The sequence below is a fragment of the Hibiscus syriacus genome, unplaced genomic scaffold (genome assembly GCF_006381635.1).
Source record: "Hibiscus syriacus cultivar Baekdansim isolate YM2019G1 unplaced genomic scaffold, ASM638163v2 tig00110988_pilon, whole genome shotgun sequence".
In the NCBI taxonomy this organism is placed as follows: domain Eukaryota; kingdom Viridiplantae; phylum Streptophyta; class Magnoliopsida; order Malvales; family Malvaceae; genus Hibiscus; species Hibiscus syriacus.
Window position 1 is genome coordinate 1,796,173 of NW_024062942.1, and position 25,958 is coordinate 1,822,130.

The 25,958-nt window shown below is 37.7% G+C and overlaps 1 pseudogene; it reads left to right on the plus strand.

Moving 5' to 3' along the window:
* The first annotated feature begins 4,688 nt into the window (after positions 1–4,688).
* Positions 4,689–25,958, plus strand: LOC120148931 (annotated as a pseudogene).

Consider the following 25,958-nt stretch of genomic DNA (forward strand, 5'->3'; position numbering starts at 1 on the left):
AAAATTGATTATGTCGTTGATCAACGAAAATAAAAAAAGTATAACTTTAAATTATTTATATTTTTATGATTCAAGTAATACATTAAAAGAGTTGGTCCAATTGACCTACACAAGGAGTATCAGAGAAGATTGTTTCTTTATGATATTACTATATCACATACGACGTTAACTGTAAAAAGATAAATATATTCCTCTTTACATGAAAAGAGGAGTTGTAGAGAATAAACATGATTTGTATTGTTATTTTTCGCTTACACTAAAACAAAGATAATCATAAATTAATCTTTTAAGTGTTTATATAAAGAGAAAATAACCTCAGTGACCGAAAATGTCTTATAATATACGATTTTGACCAACTTTTTTTCGATTTGCCAAAATGACCAACAAAATCGCAATGCGATCTCTAAATCGCAACGCGATCTCCAGTATCGCAAATCAGTTTCCAGATTCGCAACGCGATTTTGACTATCGCATTGCGATTTTCCAAATTCGCGTTGATTTTAGAAAATCGCAATGCGAATATGTAAATCGCAACGCGATTCTGACTATCGCAACACTGAATTTCAAATTTGCAACAGGTTTTAGTTTCGCAACACAAATGTTTTGGGTATATAACTACGCAGCAGCATCAACTCATAACCTAAATCCCTAAATCGCAACTCATTTCATCTCCATCTATCACTCTCTCCGACGACATCCATTCCTATATCCAACGACATCATATATCCAACGACATCCTTCCCCATCCGGCAACAGGTTTTAGTTTCGCAGCTCGTTTGTTTAGTAAATTAATTTACAATAATGAAATCATCTAATGTTGATCATGTTTGGATAGATTTGTGTTTTGGAGGGTCATGGGAGAATGTTCATGGTGTTTTACAATATATGCCTTTACCCATGAATCTTCAACTAAAACTGTCATTAAAAAAGTTAACTTATGAAACTCTAATGTTACGTGTTACAAATAAATTGAATTTAGAGCCCCTAAGTGGATTTAGGCTATATTATCAGAGAAAAGGTAAAGTTTATTTGTTAACCGACAATGAAGATGTTGAACGATTCATTTCTTACATTAGTGTTTCGCAAGATGATGTTACATTGTATGTTGTTGAACCTAGAAGTAGTGAAGTTGGGTCAGTAGCGGGTAGTAATCAACTAAGTTTTTCAACCCCAGTTTATGGTGCTCAAAATTTAATGGTTCCACCACAATTTCATCACCAAGAAAATTTTGTTTCACCACATTTCCAATACCAAACACAATCTCAAAACCCACAACCTTTCCCTAATCCAAATCCCAATCAACTTTCAGCACCAAATTCCGGTTTTCGTATTTACCTGTTAGACGATGATGAGCCAACAGAAAAAATTGTGAGTACTAGTCAGTATTCGAAATTTGATCTTGGTCAATACCTGGACTTTGATCTTGGTCAATACTCGGATTTTGATGATGTTTCAGAAGAAGAAACATACCCTGTGTGTAATGATTTTGATATTGGTCAATACCCGAATTTTGATGATGAAACAGCCGTTGCCGAGGAAGATGTTGTTGATGATAATGAGGATGAAGTTACGACTATGAATGAACATGTTGAACATCCATTCTGTAATTCATATAACCCTGAAGAAGAAGAAGAAGAAAAAATCCCCGAAGAAAAGTCCCCGAAGAAAATGCCACGGGAGTATAACTGGAATATGCCAGAATTACTTCAGATACCGAAAGAAGAGTTGGTAAAGATAACAGTTGATTGTTACACAAAAATTATTCGTATCAAGAAAGATGATTGTTTTGATACAAAGGAAGACTTGAAGATAGCTTTGTATACGAAATGTGTGGAAGATGGCTATCAACTAAAAGTTAACAAATCAAGCAAAGATTGTTTCGAAATAAGGTGTATGATTGACAAAAACTGTATGTGGCGTATGATTGCAAAGAGGATAAAAGATTGCGAAATGTTTCAAGTTATGACTTTTATTGATAAACATACATGTTCAAGAATCCAAGTTTTTCCTCACCATAGACAGACAAACAAAAAGGTGTTGGGTGGTTTTCTGGCTGAGTTAATGTTTTTGAATGGCAGGGTATATCAGGGACATGAAATTATGACTGACATGAATGCTCGATTCAAGATTAGTATCTCATATTCTCAAGCTTGGAGAGCCAAATGTTATGCCTTGGAATTGTTGAGGGGGGCGCCAGAAGGATCGTTTGCCCAACTGTCGGCTTATTGTCACAATTTAAAGCTGAAAAATCTTAGGTCGGTAACTCATATCAAAACAGATAGAGATGGACACTTTGAGTTGCTGTTTATCGCCATTGGTGCTGCGGTTAGTAAATCAATATAATTTTGTTAACTCATTTTTTTTAGTTACATGCATTTCACATTTAAATGATTATATTTCTTGTGTATATTATTTTGTAGATTTGTTCGTTTATTACTTGCATGCGCCCAATTATTATAGTTGACTAAGCACATTTGAAAGGTCGATACCTTGGAGTAAACTTATTAGAAGTAGTCATGGATGCTAACAATGAGATATTGCCAATAGCTTACGGGGTTGGCAAATATGAAACCTCTGATTCATGGACATGATTTATGGGGTATCTTAGGGATTGCATAGGTCCTATTAGCAATCTCACAATCATATCCGATAGGGCAAACTCAATTGATAACGTTGTTAGAAGGTGTTTCTCAGATGCTTTTCATGGACTTTGTGGTGTTCATTTGTATAGAAATCTAAAATCAAGGTCTGCTGGTATAAAAAATCACAAATGGATATACTGGAATGCTGTAAAAGCTTATCGGGAAGTGAATTTTAATAAGCATATAAATTGTTTAAGACGTGTTTTGCCTCAGTGTGCTCAAACACTAGAAGATGTCGGGTTTGAAAGATGGTCAAGAGTACATCAACTTGGAGCAAGATATGGTTTCATGACGTCTAATAGTGCAGAATCAATCAACGCTCTAAGTCGTCATTCCCGGAAATTACCCATTACTATGTTAATGGAGTTTTTTCGAGCCTCTATTCAACAGTGGTACTATAAGAAAAGAAACCATGCAGGTGTTATTTCTTTAAATTCGTAACTTATCATATATTTTACTAAGTATTATTTATTTAAATTTATAGGAACATTGGAACATCACGTTACACCATGGACTGAAAAAAAGATAACGAAACGTGTTGTGAAGTCAACGTCATGGAGAGTTGAACCATGTTCAAACACTTTGTTTGAAGTACTGGATAATAACTTAAATGGGCTTGTCGATCTAAATGCAAATATGAAATGGCAAACATCTGGTTATCCGTGTGACCATGTTATAAAAGTTGCTCTTCATCTAAACCAAGATGATTCAAGCGCATACGCTATGGATTGCTACACTACAGAAGTATATCGACAGACTTATGCTGAGATTATCTACCCTATTCTACATCCTTCTGAGTGGGACATACCAGATGACTTACAAACAGTTTTGCCACCAGCCATGGACAGAAGGCTACCTGGCCGACCAAAAAGTCACGATCGTATATCGTCTAAGGGTGAAGAGAAGAGGAGATTGACATGTAGTCGGTGCAAGGAAAGTGGTCATACAAGGTTGTCATGTGGATCACCAGTGTCATCACAATCATCTTTTCGTCTACCAAAATATGAATCCTCATCAAAATCCAAAGCTCATATGGTGTCAAGCAAAAGACAATCAAAATCGCAATCAAAATCGCAATCACAACCGGCTTCACCTTTTGGGACTATTAACTTAGGTTATTTTTAAATGCAAACGTTGTATTATGTGTATTTTATGTGTAAACTTTTAACATTTTCAGTTATACATGTATTAGTGACTTGAGTTTGAACATTGCTATGATATGTTCAGTTGCTATCACTTATTACACATTCATTTGAATATCGCAACGCGAATTTGACTATAATTTGACTATCGCAACGCGAATTTGACTATCGCAACGCGAATTTGACTATCGCAATGTGAATTTGATTATCGTAATGGGAATTTGACTATCGCAACGAGAAAATCGCAAAGCGTATTAGACTATCGCAACGAGAATTGACTTTCGCGTTGCGATTTTGGCTTTCGCATTGCGATTTTGACTTTTGCATTGCGATTTTGAGTTTCGCATTGCGATTTTGAGTTTAGCGTTGCAAAAGTGTACCTTCAACAGGTTTTTTGCCTTCAATATGATGCATATTGAAATCAACAAATCAACTTTTACATTTCAATCAATTAAACAAGCACAAATAAGAATTATTTACACATCAATTAAACAAATCAACTTTTACAAATCAATTAAACTAGCAAAAAATAATAATAATTCTTATTTTTCACATCAATTAAACAAATCAACTTTTAAGAATCAATTAAACAATCAAAAAAAGTGTACCCCAGACAGTTGTTTATGCACCCATACATCAATTTCACACAGCTCACTTCAGAATTAACCTGCAGAAACCAAACATTTGCTCAAACAACACTTTCTACACATCTAAAACCAACAAACATCAAATTATTATTGAATTCTAGGTACTTAACAACACTTGCATTTGACTTACCAATTGTTTATGGACACTTTCATAACGCGGATGCAGGTAAGCAAGTCTCGCATATATCGCTCTAGCCATAAAATGCCGAAACCACAAGCCTACTGCACTTCTATCTCTATCGGTGGGAGGTAGAAACTGTATACTTCCTGTCGTCAAACGCTCCAAGCACATGCATACGAGAGGACCACAATCCCCTATGGCTCCCTGCGTTTGTTGTGGCGTGGTCTCGTATCTGATAACTGTAACATTGAACTTCTTTGGCTTCTTGTTTCCAGAATAAGTCCAATAATTAATCGCATCCAAGAATTTAGCTAAATGAGAGCTCCATCCCTTAATAATATCTCTCAAATCAGACAATGATATGTAATTTATCATGCTGTCATATACTATTATCTTCAGGGATGGGAGCTGAAGCTCGACAAGAAACCAATGATTATGTTCCAAAACAGGGATAAACACCTGCAATCATAAGTAATAATTCAATTGCGCACTTATTTATGAACACCTTTAAAATATTTAAAAAATAAATACTAACCTTATCGACCTCCCACCATGCAGGATAAAATTTAGCTTGTCCATTACCCAACACATATGATTCATCTCGTTGATTTTTCAAGTGAACTACGTGAAAAGACGTCGGCATAATTGTATATCGCGTATTTTTTTATTTTTCCTCAGTTTCCTCATTATTAGAAGACGTGACACCCATGCATCACTATGTTGTTTTACAAAAAAAGACATATATTAGTGAATTACATAAATTTTAAAAAAATTAATCAAAATGAAATATAAGAAAAATATAAGACTTACCCCCCATCGAAATAGCCATTGTCTTCAACCCCTAATAACACACCCCACCAAGACCGATCAAGCAACAAATACATATCATCGTTGAGTTTGTATATGTCAGCGTAACACCCTTGGCTCCGCTCATGTAGATAAAAATCAACTGCGGTCTTAGCCCAAAGGATATTATCCAGAATTGTTTCCGGTAGTTTTCTCCTATCCACTTCATCTGTCGGAATTATACTGGCCGGTAACTCATACGAAAGCCAACACTCATCCATCATGTCCGGCACATGAGAGGGTTTCTCAATAATTCGACATATTACGTCGTGTGAATCGGCTCTTGAATGGTAGGAGGGACCTCTTCAACGATGACAGGGGCCTCTTGAACGGTGGGAGGGGACTCTTGAGGGATGATAGGGGCCTCTTGAACGATAGGAGAGGCCTCTTGAATGATGACAAGTGAGTCGGGCTTCTTCTTACGGAGTCTTCACACTATTGGGGTGAACGGAGACGTAATGGCACGTGCACGCCGTCTGATGCGTGAACCCCGTCGTGCAAGAAAAACCCGACGTAAAGCATCCACCTTATCGGCCCGCTAAAAATAAATTAATACATAAATCAGTAAATAAATAGACATGATATTAAACAGTGAAAACAAAGACAAATATGTTTCAAACTTGCACGGTATTCACCCAAGTCATTATTCTATCATAGTTCACAAAATGCATCAGATAACATTCCAGAAGTAAGCACTTATATAAACATTTAAAAAGACAACATATAGGTTTAGTGCATATTCAAGGACAACATAAAAAGTAGTAGTTTATTCTTGAAACTTAAATTTGCAACACTGTGAAGTTAATATTTGTCTTTGTCTTTTGGTTGAAGTAATGCAATCCATTCAAGTTTCAATTTGCAGAAGAAGAATAGTTTCTGAAACTTAAAATCGCAACACGAAACTTAAAATCGCAACGCGAAAATGACTATCGCAATGCGGAAATGACTATCGCAACGCGAATTTGACTATCGCAACGGGATAATCGCAATGCGAAACCAAAATCGCAACGTGAAACTAAATTCGCGTTGCGATTTTCATTTTCGCATTGCAATTTTCAAGTTGCGATTTTTATTTCGCATTGCGATTATCCCGTTGTGATAGTCAAATTCGCGTTGCGATAGTCATTTCTGCGTTGCGATAGTCATTTTCGCGTTGCGATTTTAAGTTTCGTGTTGCGACTATTCTTCTTCTGCAAATTGAAACTTGAATGGATTGCATTACTTCAACCAAAAGACAAAACAAAGACAAATACTAACTTCACAAGGTTATTTTAGAATTGTTTAGCAGTATTGGCAACAACCGAATGAATTTACTAATCAATCTAAGTGAAATGGTTAATCTAAGTGAAATTACGAGTAAATCAAGTTAAATATGAAAAATCTTAAACTTACCTCGTTGTGTAGAGTATGAACCTCATTCTGTAACGATGCTACCATCTCACGTAGAGCAGCTACCTCACCACGTAAAGTAGATACCTCATCACGCCATGCACCATTGTCATCGCGTAAAGTACCGACCTCCTCACGCAATGCATTGACCTCATCACGTAACTCCCCTAACTCATCCCGTGGAGGTGGAGAACAGGGAGATAAATGTCGTGGCATCTTTGCCGGTCGCCTATCATGAGTTGATGGTAGAGAAGAGGATCAATGATGTGACGGAATATGTGATGGCTCTCGTTGTAGAGGTGTATAGTGTGGTCGATCAGGTGATGGCTCTGGGTGAGGTGATGGCTCTCGAAGTGGAGACTGCTCATCATCCGTGCCATAAAAAAAATGCTTACTAGCTTGCCACCAATCAGTGGCAAGCTCAGCCTCTGTGGGTGTCAGACTTTGTAATGGAGTGTTGGCCTCCTAACAATATAAAAGTTCAAACAAAGTTAAACGTGTACTAGTAATAACTTGTTTATATATGGTAGTATTTGTGTTAACTTACATCATTTATTATTGTATACCGTAGTAACTCTTCCCAATCCAACAGCCGTCATTTCCTCTTCCAGGAAATAGCCCTAGAAATATCATTTGAAGTTTTTAATGCATATGTCTGCATACCGGGAAAAGCCTCAAATATCCAAATCTACAAACAATATAATACACAAACATTAGTAATTGTTAAATAATTAATTATAATTTTGGAAACATTATATAAAAATTCTTACCTTAAAGGCCCAAATAAAGGCTGACAAAGTGTATTTGGAACCATCGCCACACAAACTTTTTCGGTCATCAAAGGCAGACGATAACTTATTCCAGGTAGCTTTCTATAGATATGAACCCCACGGAAACAGGTTCCATGCATTTAGGTCATCTACCAATAATATTAGGTCCTTAGGAATAGGTTGTCTGGCCTCTCTGCCTAAAAACCAGCATGCAAAAGTACTAAAAGGCATACTCGAACAACATCGACGTCATCCATCCGAGTAAAACCATCTTTCTTATTAAATAATCTCGTCAAGTCGTCGACGTGTAAATTTGGCTTCTCCATTGACAGCTTAGGAAAAACCCGGGATAACCATGATGGGCGGGTAATATGACTAGTGTATCGACTTACATCATCATGTTCGAAGCGTAGACCAGTGATTAAGCAAAACTCTTCCCGCCCAAAACACGTATACGCCGGTGGAAAATGAAACCATATATCTTCATTACCACGTTTTATACTCTCGGGTATATCGCTAGTCATGATCTGAAGCCATAAATGGGTCAACATAGCATCTCCACCCGGATGTTGTACTTTCAGCCATGACCCGAAGCAAGTATCCTCAAACAATTTTCTTTGTACATGTGAAAGGTTCGACGCAATTGTAGTGACTAGGCTTATTTTATTCCTTAAGGTCAATTGAGCCGAAAAAAAGTTCTACAAAAACAATAAACATACCAAGTTAGATATACCAAAAACTACACTGTGAAGATATACCAAAAACAATAATAAACATAAAGAGTAGTAGTAGTTTATTCTTCAAACTTAAATTTGCAACACAGTGAATTTCGTATTTGTCTTTGTTTTTTGGTTGAAGTAATGCAATTCATTCAAGTTTCAATTTGCAGAAGAAGAATAGTTTATGAAACTTAAAATCGCAACACGAAAATGAAAATCATAACACGAAAATGACTATCGCAACGCGAAACTAAAATCGCGTTGTGATTTTGTCGTTGTGATTTTCATTTCGCGTTGCGATTCTCGGTTTCAAATAGTCATTGTCTAAAATTGAAACTTGAATGAATTGTATTACTTCAACCAAAAGACAAAACAAAGACAAATACTAACTTCACAGGGTTAAAGACTAAACAGTTTAGCAGTATTGGCAGCAATCGAATGAATTTAATAAGCAATCTAAGTGAAATGATTAATCTATCATTGAAATTACCAGTAAACTTATCATCAATTTCAATATGAAAAACCTAATAATAATGCAAAAATTTCAAAATAAAAATAATTAAAAAAACTAACCCTCGGTGGTTGATTTGGTTGATTTTCCATTTCTGACCGTGAATGATTGTGAGGGTGGCTCTGAGAGATGGAGATAGACGGATTTCGCCGGAGATGGGGACAGATTTCGTCGGAGATGGGGACGGATGTCGCCGTAGAGAGTGAGAGATATAGATGAGATTGAGTTGTGATTTAGGGTTTTAGGTTATGAGTTACGATTACGGGATATATTAATATTCGTGTTTGGAATTTAAAAATAAAATACGCGTTGCGATACTAATGACGCTTTGAAAATCGCATTGTGATTTTGTATTATCGCGTTGCGATAGTCAGAATCATGTTGCGATTTACATATTCGCAATGTGATAGTCAAAATCGCATTGCGAATCTGAAAACTGATTTGCGATACTGGAGATCGCGTTACAATTTAGAGATCGCATTGCGATTTTGTTGGTCATTTTGGCAAATCGAAAAAAAGTTGGTCAAAACCGTATATTATAAGGCATTTTCGGTCACTGAGGTTAGGGTCCGTTTGTTTCACTGAAAACGTTTTCCGGAAAATGAAATCTGGAAAATGTTTTACAGAAATGTAAATCATTTTCCAGAAAACATTTTTCAGTGTTTGGATGATACATTGTAAAATGTTTTACACTGTTTAGTTAATTTTTCTGAAAACAGTTGTCAGTATCTATTTTAATAAAGAAGCATACATATTTGATAAGTTTTATTCTTTATTATTTTTAAAGGTTAATTTTTTTAATATATAATTATATTTTATAAAAATTTGTATTTTAGATAATATTAATAATTTATGTTGATTGTTTTATAAATACATTATTTTAGGTTTATTTTATGTAGGTTTATTTTATATAATATTAATAATTGATTAAAAATATATTATAAAAGTTTATAAATTCTAAGAAGGTTTAATTAATAGTACATCAAATTAAAACAACAATAGTACATAACATTGTAATAATAATAATAGTGTCAAATTATATAATTAAAGGGTTTATGACATTAAAATAACAATAATATCCAACTGTAATAATACCAAGTCTAATTCATGGTATTTAAAATGAACTTATAGCTGTGATTGTGAATACTATAGGTATAATAGCGTTATTTTACAGTGAAAATAATTTGCCAATTGGGAAAAGGAGAACTTGCAAATCTAACATAGTTTTCATTTTATTGGCAATAAAAATGAACCAAAACCCTGAACAACCTTCAGTTTTGGTATGTAATTGACTTTGATCTGAGCAGGCACCCTTTCTCGAACTCACTTGGTATGGAGACAAAGGACCTTCTCATAGATTAGTATCATTTATGTTGGAAACTTCTATGTTCCATTTCATGTAACAGCTGATGCATGTATACAATAAAATAAAATAATATCATACATTTTTCTAGAATAGAAATAAAGGGCATAACTCAAAAGGTAGAAAAAGACTACCTTAGCATCTTCATAAGTTGACATGTAACCAATAGATACTCTAACCTCTCCAGTTGGTTTTCCATTTATTACATCATTGTCATCCCAGCAAACATGCCCAGCCTGAACTCAAAGCAAAGCAAAGCAAAAGTAAGACAATCATGCAGTAGGAATAGGTAGGGTAGAATGAAACAAGAACAATAAATGGTTGCTATTGCAAAATAAACTCTAAAAGGGGAGGAAAATATCCTTCACGCAGTCATGTCCTAAAGAAAACTCACTCGTTTTCCTGTTCGCTTTAACTGTCCACTAACTTCTCCAGTTCCATAAAATGAGGTACCAGCGGGAAGCTTAACAAGAAGCAAGTCCACCAGATCAGTTAACAAATAAAGTGAACAAGAGAAGAGACTTAACTGTAAAAGAAAAATACACTATCAAAGTGAAAACAGAATATGCTGAATAATAAATGCACAATGGTTTGCAGAGGCAAAATATTCTAAAATGAAAAGCAGTATTAGACCTCAAGTTTGACAATCTACTATCCTAGACGACACTCAAAGAAAGGGATATACAAAGGAGCCTTGTTGCTCAGAATTGGTACATCCCATTTTTCATTTTCGATAATCCAATAATTTCGCAACAAAAAGTTAAAACCAGAAGCAAGACTGAATATGATCGAGAGAAATAAACAATCAAATAAACTGAGGCATACTATGACAATTGGGGAAATCATTTCAATCCATTCAGATCCATAACCTAATCCCCAATCCCTAATTCAGTTATTAACTTATCAACAATTCAACACCATACCTATGAACATTGAACAAGATTAAGCACATTTGGAGCTATAAATCTCCGAGAAACCACAACAAATCTAGGATTTTGAACAATGGGGAATCGATCAAAACAATCCCTAACCTGAAATAAGCCCAAAATCTGAACTGGGTCGGTTAAATCTCCCCACTTTGGACCCTAGAATCAAAGACCTGCTAACAAAGAAAGTAAACCCTGTAACAACCCGAATATTTACAAAATAATATTTAATTGAAATTGGACGTTAATTGTGAAAATTGGTGAAATTTAATGACTGAACTAAAATTTATGAAAAGTTATAGGCCATTTTATAAGTTGAAGGAAATTCAGGGACCAAGCCCTGAATTCCTCCAAGGAGTGTCGGCAGGCTTATAATTTAAGCGTGGTTTCTGATTATAAATCAGAAAACACAATTGAGAATTTGCTCAATTTTCCTTCTCTCGTACCCTTACTTCCAAGCCCGATTCCGACGCCGTTCGACGTCCAATCGTAAAATTGAAACCACCGTTGTGTTCATCATCAAGCGAGGAACAAACCCTTCAAGTTAATTGAAGTGAAACGCTGCCAAACGTCGGGAATTTTCAGTCAAAGCATCGTCGTTTTTTTTAGCTCTATCGTCGGGAAAAACTTAAATTCACCGCCGATCGTTGTTCCGTTTACGACACCTCCTGCACCATCGTGTTCCTTGTGTCGTTGCGAGTCCGCCGGTGTCAACCTTGTTCGCCGTCGACGGCGGCGCGTGAGGAGGTGGAGCAGTCAAAGATTCGGCCGAGTTGAAATACGAGCTCTCCGCCGTTCAAAAATTTGAACCGATCGTTGTAAGTATCTCGAAATCGCTCAAAATAATTTTTAGAAATTTTTCCGGGAATTTTCCGACACCGTGGCACTGTTCACGCGCCGCACGCGCCGCCGCAGGGAGAGTGAGCTGCTGGAAAACCGGTTTGACCAGTTTCGAACCGGTTTGACCGGTCTGAACCGGGTTGACCCGACCCGACTGTTGACCCGATCCGACCGTTGACCCGACCCGACCGTTGACCGTTGACCGTTGACTTTCTTTGACTAAAACTTAAAATGGCTTTGACCGACCCTTAAACGACCGTAAATCTTTTCCGAGTATACCTATCCTGATAGTTTTCGACGGGCCAAATCCATTTCCGCAGTTCATTTCACCAAATTCAAACCCGAAGGTCTCCAAATTGACGGTCAAAGTGGTTGACTTTGACTTTGACCAAGAATCTGAATTTCCGAAAAGTCATACTTTATATTTTTCGACGTCCTGATTCTGTTTCTGCAATCCGTTTGGCCAAATTCAGACTCGAAATACCCCAAATTGATAGTCAAACTCGAAAAATGCTTATATACTTAAGAAGACTAGCTTTGAACAATTAAATAGGATTTGGGACTGATAAATTATTATTGTTTGAAGGTACAAGAGACTCTCCAGATCGTTCGACAGCTCGACCCAGCTCTTCTAGATCAGTTAAACCACGTGTGCCAGTATTCACCCGTTCGAAAATTGTAGCAGAGCGTGGTGAAATCAGCAATCAGTAAATTTGCTATTTGAACCTATTGTCGAGGTGTGTTCCCTACTTATTATTGAACTGTTTTATTGGTTTTAATATGTGGTACACCGAATTCATTGGCTATTGTTTTATGGATGCACCAATTTAATGTGACAATTTATGGAATATGGCTGCTATCTAATTTTTGTTTTGAAATGGTATATGATTACCATGTTTTTGGATTTATGGAATTTATGTCACGGTGCAATTGAATTTTGGAATTGAAATACGATGGAATAGCTCTGATCAAGCTAACTGGGCCTAATGTGACTCTTGAGGGCCCCAAGATGTTTCATTAGGTCGGCTTTCCTTTGCTGTGTGCTTAGGGTAAGCTATATGGACTTATTGACTTGGGCTTAAGGATACAAGCTTCATAGCCTATCCTTAAGTCGGCTTTCTTTTTGCTATGTGCATAAAGTAAGCTATATGGAAAATACTTTTGGGAACTACTGATGGTGTACCAGAAAAGGGTTTAAACTATGATTTTCAAAAAGTTAAACTCTTTTACGAATTTGTGAGATTACTGGACTATGATTTGTACCTATTGTGATTTTATGGAAATATTGGGACACACTGAGCCTAGCTCACCTTTTGAAAATGTTTTCCCCTTTCAGATACTGTTGGTTAGATACCTTGGTTCGAGCACTTGGAGGATCAACATATCTCTTGAAGTAAATCAAATTGTAATGTTTTTATCTGGCAAGTTGACTTTATTTTGGTGACATGGACCTTATTTTAAAATATCGGATTTTATAATGATAACTCTTTTGCTAATACTGCTCGGTTTATTGTGATATTGAATTTGAAGACATGTTTTAAATTAAATTATTATTTATTGGTACTATATTTACGAGTTGGATTTTGATAGTATAATTTGTTTATAATTTCATGTTATTTATAATGTGATTTTATATTGATGGAATAACGGTTTCGAAAAATGTCTTTAATAATCATAATGTGATCCACTAGACTTAGTCGAAACGCATAGGCCGGGTCTAGGGGGTTACATTTATTGGTATCAGAGCTTTTGGTTTTTAACCCTCGGACTGTGTATGAGTCCACATTGAAAATACAGTTTTGAAATATTTTACAAAACGAGTTACTAAGGCCATGTCACAAAGTTATTAAGATTTTAACTATGTTCGAGACTCCAAGTGCTTATCTAACCTTAAGTTTATCTTCTGTAGTAATCTCGAGATCTACCAAAATACGTGCTAGACGTGGTCGTCGAACTAGTCGTGGATGAGGTCGAGTAGCTAGATTTGCAGATCCGATTGATGAGATACGAGTAGATCCCCCACCTCCAATAAGTGATCCTGCTCCTACAACACCAACGAATATGCCACCTACCGATGGTATTAGCATGACTACACCGATCATAGGAGCGACCGATATTGAGTCAGAGTCTACTGGAGTTGCATTGGATGAGAATTTTAGTAGACAGTTTCTGCAGTTAATACATGGAGCAGTTAGAGCTACTGGTGTTGTATCTGAGGTTCCTATTTCACAGACGTTGATTGCCAATGGAGTTAGAACTTTTGGGGGACAGATTGGTGGAGCTCCTACTGAAGCTGAGGATTGGCTCCAGGGTACAGAGAGACGCATGGATCAGTTGGGTTTGGACTCAACTAAGAGATATCTGGGTGCTGTAGCAATGTTAGATGGTAATGCCTACACTTGGTGGGAGTCAGTGACCAGTAGTGTTCCTACCGATCGTTTGACCTAGAATTTCTTTAAGGATCGCTTTCGGAGTCGTTTTCTGGGAGAGCGCTACTTAGTTCAGAGACGACAACAGTTTCAAGACCTGGTTCAGGGAGACATGACTGTTTCTGAATATGAGATCGAGTTCCTGAAATTGCTGAAGTATGGATTCAGTATGGTACCTACGGAGAGAGATCGATGTTGTAAATTTGCCCTTTGACTCAGATACGAGCTGCGTAGGCAAGTTGTAACCCATCAGGATGAGATATTTGATGTGCTGGTGGGCAGAGCCAAAGATGCGGAAGAGGTGGAGGTTTTAGCTTCTGGTAGAGAGCGTGTTGATCAAGATCGATCTAAGAAATTTCCAGGCCCGATGGAGTCATCAGCACAGTCCGTAAAGAGGACTCGTACTTCAGCCCCTCAGAGAAGCAATACACGTTTCAGGCCTGCAGTATCCTCACCTTTAGCTGTCAGTCGAGGCGGTTCCTCGTCGTATTATAATGGGCCCCTTTGCGAGTATTGTGGTAAACAGCACTCAGGAGAGTGTCGTAAGAAGATGGGTCTTTGCTATCAGTGTGGATCTAGTGGTCATTATCGGAGGGATTGTCCTCAGTTAGTTTCGTTTGAGCAGACCACTACCCAAACTCCTGTGCGTTCGCAGACTACAGTACAGACCCCAATTAGAGATCGTAGTCAATGAAAGACTCGAGGATCAGCGTCCAGGACAGATAGTAGAGCCTGACCTCAGCAAAATAGAGGGCCAACAGCTTCTGAGGCTAGACAGCCAGCTTTGGTTTATGCAACCAGACGTCGTGATGACAGAGATGAGCCTGAGGTTATTGTTGGTACATTTACTATTTATTCTACCCCATACTTTGCATTATTGGACAATGGTTCCACTCACTCCTATGTATCGAGCTCAGTATCTCGAAACCTTCAGATTCCGATCGAGAACACTGAAAATACTGTTACAGTTACAAGTCCAGTAGGACAAGCGGTATTAGTGAATAAAGTATTCCGGCGTTGTCCTCTCGAGGTTCAGGGAGAAATTTTTCTCGCTGATCTTATGGAGCTTCCTTTAGAGGAGTTCGATCTAATTCTTGGAATGGATTGGTTGAATAAACACAAGGTAAAGATGGATTGCGAATACAAGCGGGCTACTCTGAAGACTTCAGATGGTCGGACTGTTGTGTTAATTGGTGAACGGCGTGGTTATCTCTCCAATATAGTTTCAGCGATGGAAATTGATCGTATGATCCGGAAGAAATATGAGACCTTCATTGCTTGTATTTTGAACACCAAGGGTGCATTGTCCACGATCGAGGAGATTCGTACAGTTAGCGAGTTTCCTGATGTTTTTCCGGAGGAGTTGCCTGGGTTACCTCCTGATAGAGAGGTAGAGTTCGAGATTGAGACTTATCCGGGATCGTCACCTATTTCTATGGCACCTTATCGTATGGCTCCAAGGGAACTTAAAGAGTTGAAAGTCCAATTGCAAGAATTATTCGATCGAGGATTTATCCGACATAGTACTTCACCATGGGGAGCTCCAGTTCTGTTCGTGAAAAAGAAGGATGGGTCGCTAAGATTATGTATTGACTATCGGAAATTGAACAAGATGACGTTCAAGAATAAATACCCACTATCCAGGATTGATGATTTATTTGATCAATTGCGAGGAGCTACTGTATTCTCTAAGATTGATCTTCGTTCGGGGTATTATCAATTGAAAGTTAAAGGATCAGATATTGCAAAAACGGCTATTCGCACTAGATATGGTCATTATGAATTCTTAGTGATGCCTTTTGGTTTGACGAACGCTCCTGCAGCTTTCATGGATTTGATGAATCGGGTGTTCCGACCATATTTGGATCAATTTGTGGTGGTCTTCATTGACGATATTCTGATCTATTCTCGTACTGAGGCAGAGCATGACGAGCATTTGAAGATCGTTCTGCGGATTTTGAGAGAGCATCGTCTATATGCCAAACTAAGCAAGTGTGAATTTTGGCTTCAAGAAGTGTCATTTCTGGGGCATATTATTTCTGCGCGAGGTGTTCAGGTCGATCCCAGCAAGATAGAGGCTATTATGAATTGGAAACGACCTAAGAACGTATCTGAGATCCGCAGTTTCTTGGGCTTGGCTGGTTATTATCGACGTTTTGTTGAGGGCTTCTCGATCATTGCTTCTCCTTTGACAAAGTTGTTAAGGAAGAATGTGCCGTTTGACTAGGGCGAGGCACAACAGGAGAGCTTTGAGAAATTAAAGGCGGTTTTGACTCAAGCACCGGTGTTGATTCAACCAGAGTCCGGGAAGGATTTTACAGTGTATAGTGATGCTTCACACTCAAGACTTGGCTGTGTTTTAATGCAGGAAGGTAAAGTGGTGGCTTATGCATCCCGTCAGCTACGACCTCATGAGTGTAATTATCCTACTCACGATTTGGAGTTAGCAGCAGTGATTTTTGCCTTGAAGATTTGGAGACACTATCTTTATGGAGAGAAGTGTTATATTTTCACGGATCATAAGAGCTTAAAGTATCTCCTGACCCAGAAGGAGCTTAATTTGAGACAACGGTGCTGGCTAGAGCTTCTGAAGGATTATGATTGTGTGATTGATTATCACCCTGGTAAAGCTAACATTGTAGCGGATGCTTTGAGTCGAAAGACGGTATCGGAGTTGAGATCTTTAATGGCCAGGATGAATTTATATGATGATGGCACTTTGTTAGCAGAATTGCAAGTTAAGCCGACCTTGGTTGATGAGATCAAGGCTAAGCAGCCCTTTGATAGCTCCTTGCTTCCCATCTTTGAGCAAGTAGAGCAGGGGACAAGCTCAGATTACGCCCTTGACCGGGATGAAGTTCTATGCTTCAAAGGTCGGTATTGTGTGCCTGATGATGCTGAGTTGAGACAGACTATCCTTACTGAGGCTCATAGTAGTCCATATGCTATGCACCCCGGTGGAGATAAGATGTATCGGAATTTGAGAGAGAGGTATCATTGGATCGGCATGAAGAAGGACATCTCAAATTTTGTAGCGAGGTGTTTGACTTGTCAACAAGTTAAGGCAGAACATCAACATCCATCAGGTTTGTTACAGCCTATTAAGATTCCTGAATGGAAATGGGAGCGTATTACTATGGATTTTGTTACTAGCTTGCCTATGACTCCTTTGAAAAAAGATTAAGTTTGGGTGATTGTTGACAGACTTACAAAGTCAGCTCACTTCATTCCTGTGCGAGTAAATTATACTTTGGACAAGCTGGCAAGATTGTATATTTTAGAGATTGTCAGATTGCATGGTGTTCCATTGTCTATTATTTCTGATCGAGATCCGAGATTTACTTCGAGATTTTGGAAGGCGCTACATACGGCTTTGGGAACAAGATTGGATTATAGCACATCCTTTCACCCACAAACTGATGGTCAATATGAGAGAGTGATTCAGATACTTGAGGATATGCTGCGGGGTTGCGTAATCGATTTTCATGGTAGCTGGGAGAAATTTTTGCCTTTGGCTGAATTTGCTTACAATAACAGTTATCAGACCAGCATTCGTATGGCACCCTATGAAGCACTCTATGGGCGTAAATGTCGCACTCTGATTTGTTGGACTGAGTTGCGTGATAGGAAAACGTTGGGACCTGAGTTAGTGCGAGAGACGGAGGACACAGTCAGATTGATACGTGACCGTTTGAAAGAGGCATTTGATAGGCAGAAGTCTTATGCAGATCAGAGAAGGAAAGATATACAATTTGAGGTTGGTGATCAGGTCTTCTTAAAAGTTTCACCGTGGAAGAAAGTATTGAGATTCGTGCGTAAGGGTAAATTGAGTCCACAATTTATTGGGCCGTATCGTATTCTGAAGAAAGTTGGACTTGTTGCTTATCAGCTTGAGTTGCCTTCCCACCTCAGTCGTATTCATGATGTTTTTCATGTGTCTATGTTAAGGCGATACCGTCCAGATCCAGGTCACATTATTCAGGTTGAAGAAGTAGAGCTGAGACCGGATTTGTCATATGAGGAGGAGCCCATTCAGATTTTAGAAGGAGATGAAAGAGTTCTTCGGAATAGGCGAATTCCAATGGTCAAAGTTCAGTGGAGTAATCGAGGCCCCTCAGAAGCTACTTGGGAGACATTGGAGTCAATGGAGGCTCAGTTTCCTCAACTATTCTCATAAGGTAAATTTCGAGGACGAAATTTCTTGTAGAGGGGGAGAATTGTAACAACCCGAATATTTACAAAATAATATTTAATTGAAATTGGACGTTAATTGTGAAAATTGGTGAAATTTAATGACTGAACTAAAATTTATGAAAAGTTATAGGCCATTTTATAAGTTGAAGGAAATTCAGGGACCAAGCCCTGAATTCCTCCAAGGAGTGTCGGCAGGCTTATAATTTAAGCGTGGTTTCTGACTGTAAATCAGAAAACACAATTGAGAATTTGCTCAATTTTCCTTCTCTCGTACCCTTACTTCCAAGCCCGATTCCGACGCCGTTCGACGTCCAATCGTAAAATTGAAACCACCGTTGTGTTCATCATCAAGCGAGGAACAAACCCTTCAAGTTAATTGAAGTGAAACGCTACCAAACGTCGGGAATTTTCAGTCAAAGCATCGTCGTTTTTTTAGCTCTATCGTCGGGAAAAACTTAAATTCACCGCCGATCGTTGTTCCGTTTACGACACCTCCTGCACCATCGTGTTCCTTGTGTCGTTGCGAATCCGCCGGTGTCAACCTTGTTCGCCGTCGACGGCAGCGCGTGAGGAGGTGGAGCAGTCAAAGATTCGGCCGAGTTGAAATACGAGCTCTCCGCCGTTCAAAAATTTGAACCGATCGTTGTAAGTATCTCGAAATCGCTCAAAATAATTTTTAGAAATTTTTCCGGGAATTTTCCGACACCGTGGCACTGTTCACGCGCCGCCGCAGGGAGAGTGAGCTGCTGGAAAACCGGTTTGACCAGTTTCGAACCGGTTTAACCGGTCTGAACCGGTTTGACCGGTCTGAACCGGGTTGACCCGACCCGACTGTTGACCCGACTGTTGACCCGATCTGACCGTTGACCCGACCCGACCGTTGACCGTTGACCTTGACCGTTGACCGTTGACTTTCTTTGACTAAAACTTAAAATGGCTTTGACCGACCCTTAAACGACCGTAAATATTTTTCGAGTATACCTATCCTGATAGTTTTCGACGTGCCAAATCCATTTCCGCAGTTCGTTTCTCCAAATTCAAACCCGAAGGTCTCCAAATCGACGGTCAAAGTGGTTGACTTTGACTTTGACCAAGAATCTGAATTTTCGAAAAGTCATACTTTATATTTTTCGACGTCCTGATTCCGTTTCCGCAATCCGTTTGGCCAAATTCAGACTCGAAATACCCCAAATTGATAGTCAAACTCGAAAAATGCTTATATACTTAAGAAGACTAGCTTTGAACAATTAAATAGGATTTGGGACTGATAGATTATTATTGTTTGAAGGTACAAGAGACTCTCCGGATCGTTCGACAGCTCGACCCAGCTCTTCTAGATCAGTTAAACCACGTGTGCCAGTATTCACCCGTTCGAAAATTGTAGCAGAGCGTGGTGAAACCAGCAATCAGTAAATTTGCTATTTGAACCTATTGTCGAGGTGTGTTCCCTACTTATTATTGAACTGTTTTATTGGTTTTAATATGTGGTACACCGAATTCATTGGCTATTGTTTTATGGATGCACCAATTTAATGTGACAATTTATGGAATATGGCTGCTATCTAATTTTTGTTTTGAAATGGTATATGATTACTATGTTTTTGGATTTATGGAATTTATGTCACGGTGCAATTGAATTTTGGAATTGAAATACGATGGAATAGCTCTGATCAAGCTAACTGGGCCTAATGTGACTCTTGAGGGCCCCAAGATGTTTCATTAGGTCGGCTTTCCTTTGCTGTGTGCTTAGGGTAAGCTATATGGACTTATTGACTTGGGCTTAAGGATACAAGCTTCATAGCCTATCCTTAAGTCGGCTTTCTTTTTGCTATGTGCATAAAGTAAGCTATATGGAAAATACTTTTGGGAACTACTGATGGTGTACCAGAAAAGGGTTTAAACTATGATTTTCAAAAAGTTAAACTCTTTTACGAATTTGTGAGATTACTGGACTATGATTTGTACCTATTGTGATTTTATGGAAATGTTGGGACACACTGAGCCTAGCTCACCTTTTGAAAATGTTTTCCCCTTTCAGATACCGTTGGTTAGATACCTTGGTTCGAGCACTTGGAGGATCAACATATCTCTTGAAGTAAATCAAATTGTAATGTTTTTATCTGGCAAGTTGACTTTATTTTGGTGACATGGACCTTATTTTAAAATATCAGATTTTATAATGATAACTCTTTTGCTAATACTGCTCGGTTTATTGTGATATTGAATTTGAAGACATGTTTTAAATTAAATTATTATTTATTGGTACTATATTTACGAGTTGGATTTTGATAGTATAATTTGTTTATAATTTCATGTTATTTATAATGTGATTTTATATTGATGGAATAACGGTTTCGAAAAATGTCTTTAATAATCATAATGTGATCCACTAGACTTAGTCGAAACGCATAGGCCGGGTCTAGGGGGTTACAAACCCAGATTCAGGAACATGCAGATTCAATATTTAAACGATTCAAGAGAGGGAAAAGGGTGGTAATGAGTGAAGAAAATTACCTTCGGTGAACTTGATAAAGGGTGTTTCGAAAGAGGAGTGTGCAAGAGCTGCCATTGAAATCAGATGGATCTTAAAAAAAGCTAAAGAAAAATATAAGAGAATAATGGAGAGTGCTTTGGTGATGAAAAAGAAATGAAGGAATTAAAGGAAGAAACAGTGAAGTTTCGGTGTGGAGCAAGGGACGGGAGAAGGAAGTTCAGAATCAGTGTGGAGCAAGGGACAGGAGAAGCTGGAAAATGACTTACGGATTTCCAAACGGTAAGTCATTTTACCGTGTTTTTCCTTATGTTTTCCGATTCGGAAAACAACTTACATTGACATTTTATTTTACGGTAACCAAACATAGGAAAAAGGGGAAAACATTGATCATAAAATGTTTTCCCCCAACCAAACATACCCTTATTTTCTCTTATATAAAAGTAATTACTTTGAATTATCAGGAGAAGTTTACTGTTTTACTTAAAATAGACAATGATTAGTTATAAAAGAGAAAATATATATCTAAAAGACATCGATCGGCAATCACACCCCCACCAGCGTAACTTGAAAATTCCTCCAATCCGAATATAGAAAATACACTTTTTTTTTAATTCTTCCCCTTTACTTTTTCCTCCGCATATCCATCGCTCTCTTTTCAGATCCGACCGACCTCCGTCCTCCGATCCAACGGTCGACATGGCTCTGTCGCAGCTCGCCTCTGCTTCTCCTTCACGCTGCGCCAATATTCTGAAATCCCTCTCGTTGTCCATCTTCCTCCACCGCCCGATCTCGACGGCCACCACTCCTATAACCGTGGAGACCTCTGTTACTTTCACCGCTCACCAGTGCGAATCTCCCTCGCGCACCGTCCAGGCCAATGCCAATGAGATTCTCACCTTCTTCCGGGACATGGCGTTGATGCGTCGGATGGAGATCGCTGCTGATTCACTCTACAAGGCCAAACTCATCCGCGGTTTCTGCCACTTGTAAGACGGTCAAGAAGCAGTCGCCGTCGGCATGGAGGCTGCCTTAACTAAAAAGGATTGCATCATAACCTCCTATCGTGACCACTGCACGTTCGTCGCTCGCGGTGGGACCCTGCTGGAAGTTTTCGCGGAGCTGAATGGACGCCAGGCTGGGTGTTCGAGGGGTAAAGGAGGTTCGATGCATTTTTACAAGAAGGATTCAAATTTTTATGGCGGTCACGGAATCGTCGGAGCCCAGGTTCCGTTAGGGTGTGGCTTGGCGTTTGCTCAAAAGTATTGTAAAGACGAAGCCGTGACCTTTGCTTTGTACGGTGATGGGGCCGCTAATCAAGGGCAGTTGTTTGAGAATTTGAATATCTCTGCACTCTGGGATCTGCCTGCAATTTTGGTCTGCGAGAATAATCATTGTGAGCCGTTTGAACTGGAATGAAATTTTATTGTTTCATAAGTATCAGCATTTCGTGAATTTTATTTATATGTTTTTTTTATGTAACAGATGGTATGGGGACGGCAGAGTGGCGAGCAGCGAAGAGTCCTGCTTACTACAAACGTGGGGATTATGCTCCTGGTTTGAAGGTGAGACTTGGTTTGCTGAGATATGATTTTTTTGGTTATTTAGTAATGTTATTTTGACTATTAAGTAAATGGGAATTTAGATGCATGTGATTTTGAAGCAACTAGGACCACTATATGTCATTATAGTGATCAGTGAATGGTAAACAAACTGACCATTATATATCATTATAGTGATTAGTAGTCAATGGTAGAAAGCTGTGATAGTTGTGATTTTGAGCTATGCGAGAAGCTTCTTGTGCTGGTTTATATTGTTTTTTTTGTTGTATTATTCTTTTACATTGGAGCTTAAATGTTTGACTGAAGTTTAAAAAATGCAGAATCTCAAGGGCTTTTTCCTGCTTATACTATTGGTTCTTAAATAATTGAGTTTGTTTGTTTTCTAAGGTGTAAGTGTAAGTAAGGCTTTTATGCAAAAAGAATACTTTATAGTACATCTTTATAGCAAAAACCTTTTGCTCAGCTTAAGAAGCATAATTTTTTTGACAAAAAATGTCTGCACCCTACTTTAATTCTATTTTCTCATATGCTTCATATCTTGTAGGTGGATGAAATGGATGCTCTTGCTGTGAAGCAAGCTTGCACATTTTCCAAAGAACATGCCTTGAAGAATGGACCAATTGTAAGTTTATTCATACGGCACTTAATTATTAAGTTTTTCATTGTTTTCTTTTGCTTGCCATTTTTTATATATTAATTTCTCCTTATTTAATGGTGTGAATTTTCCACGTTCAGCTTGAGAAAACTTTGGTTTTCTACATCACTCATCTTAATGTTGGTTTAATTTGTGTTATATTGTTTATACCTATTGCTATTAGTGAATCAAAACCTCAGCCACATGATTGATCATATTCAAACAAAGTCCATAACCTTATAAGCTAATTCTACATGCTTAACCTTACCAGATAATTCTACTATTCTTCTCTATAGTTACTACACTTGGAGAATATGTTATTATTTCTGTTCTATACTTTAACTGAGAGGATACATGTTTCTGTTTGAAACCTTTTCTGATTAACTGATATTTGGTTCACAACATTTGAACAACAAGCTAGGGAATAGAACTCTTTGTTGGTATATCGTGCTTGCTTCAATCTGTTTTATGGCATTGATCTATAAAATTTGGAGTGTGATAATTGTATCTTGATATATAATGCAATATTATGTTCGTATTGCATCCCAAGCCTTAAGATCGTCAGGTTACTCCTTGACTGGATTTCAGAAGTACGAAAATACAACAGATCTGCATATAACAGACTAGACTATACAGGACACTTGTTACCTTTGGGATGGGCATGTGTACCTTGCTAGTGATTGTCTAGCAGTTTTTTGTTACTTCAATTCATAGCTTCATTGGGTTCATAATTTCAGACTTTTAGTAAAAAAAAAATTATTTTTCTATGAGATTCTGAATTTTAGCTGGAATTGTATGTATTGTTGTTTTGAGTTGCCTAATTGAGACTATCAATTGACCCCTAGCTGATTGAGTAACATGCAAGCAAAGCTCAAGCATAAAAATGAAGCTCAGTTGAGCTTCGAGTATTGAGTTTTAGAGTTGAATTGGATCAAACTTGGCAAAACATCTGCTCAGCTCGATTATACCCTCTATGCTACTCGCTTTCAGAGTTACAATCTGAAAGCTTAAAGTAATCTACTAAAGTGGAGTTAAAGTTGTGGAAACTTCATTCTACAATATGCCTAATGATGATATATGACTCCTAATTTTGTGGGCTTATAAGTCATGACAATTGGAGTGGTATTGTTGGAATGATTGCACAATTGCATTCTATCTAATTAATTGATGAAAAATATTTACATGCTGCTATTTCCTTTGGAAAATCTTAAAACTATTTTCAATAATTTTTTGCATAATGAATTTATATTAATTCATGCTGCTTATATGCAGATTCTTGAAATGGACACTTATAGGTATCACGGTCATTCCATGTCTGACCCTGGAAGCACGTATCGAACCCGTGATGAGATTACTGGTGTTAGACAGGTTGATGTTCAACCACATTACTTTTTCAGGGATTCGTTTGTTAAATGTTAGATATTTCATGTTGTATTATAATCAAGTGAATCCAAAACTAACATTCTAGATGCGATGTTTCTAGGAGCGTGATCTGATTGAAAGAATTAGGAACCTAATATTGTTGCATGACCTAGCTACTGAGAAAGAGTTGAAATTTTGTTAAGACTTGTGGTGATAGACATATTAAAACAACGGGGAAAAATTTCAGGACATTGAGAAGGAAGTAAGAAAAGAGTTAGACAATGCAGTTGCTCAAGCTAAGGTAAGACAACTTTTGTTGTCTTCATTTTGATTTTGTGATTCTGATTTTAGATGATTGTATATAATTTATATGTATGTATTTTTTTTAATTATAATATCATTTAGAAATTTTGTCTAGTTTTCAGTGTAATGTTTCCAACATTGGTTCTTTCTCCTTTCTTTGATTCCAGGAAAATCCAGTGCCTGAATCCTCTCAACTCTTCACTGATGTGTACGCTAAAGGTTTGGGTGTTGAGTTATGAAACATATACTTAATAAATGTTCTTTCTTTTTACTTCCTTTATTTGCATATGTTCCTTCGTCCTATTAGGTAAGTTGTGAATTTCATCAATGAATGAGCTCCTTTGTCCATTTCTTTTTGAAGTAACATTGCTATCAGGTAAGAATGGTATCCTTCAAACGTAGAGCTTTGCTTAAACTGATCATCACAAGTCTATTTTGAAAAAATAGATAATCCAAACTAGTCTAATTGTTAGTCCGTTTATTTCATACCAAGTTCCCCATGAAAAACGGGCAAGAAATTACCACCCAATGAAAGCTTGTAGGCTTCTATGTCCATGGGAAAAATGTTATGACGATCCCTTCAATTTTTGGTTTCCATGATTTTGTTTAACATCCATCATGATCCTAGATACTTTGAAAATAAAGTTGAAGATCATAGGTGGGAACCATGACTTAAAATTCTTTTGTCGGTCATGTCGCTAACATGAATATAAAAGTAATAGATGAGGAAACTTCACTGACTCAATGGTACATGAGACCCAATTCTATTGTATATGTGTATTCTGCCTCTATATATAATGTTGTATGGAGTAGGAAATTATCTTGTTGAAACAAATTGGTTTCTGGCTCATACCAAGTGGCTACTGTTGTTTCATGTTTGTCGGTGATTCTAACAGGATTTTATTTAACTGCAGTCATTTGGAGCAGATAGGAAAGAAGTAAGAGCTACACTTCCATAAATTTGAGATTTCCTTGGAACATCATTCTTTTTGAGTTTTTTCCCCCACAATAAATCTTGGAAGAAAGGTGAATAAAGAAACAAATGAAGCTGACCCAGCTACAGATTT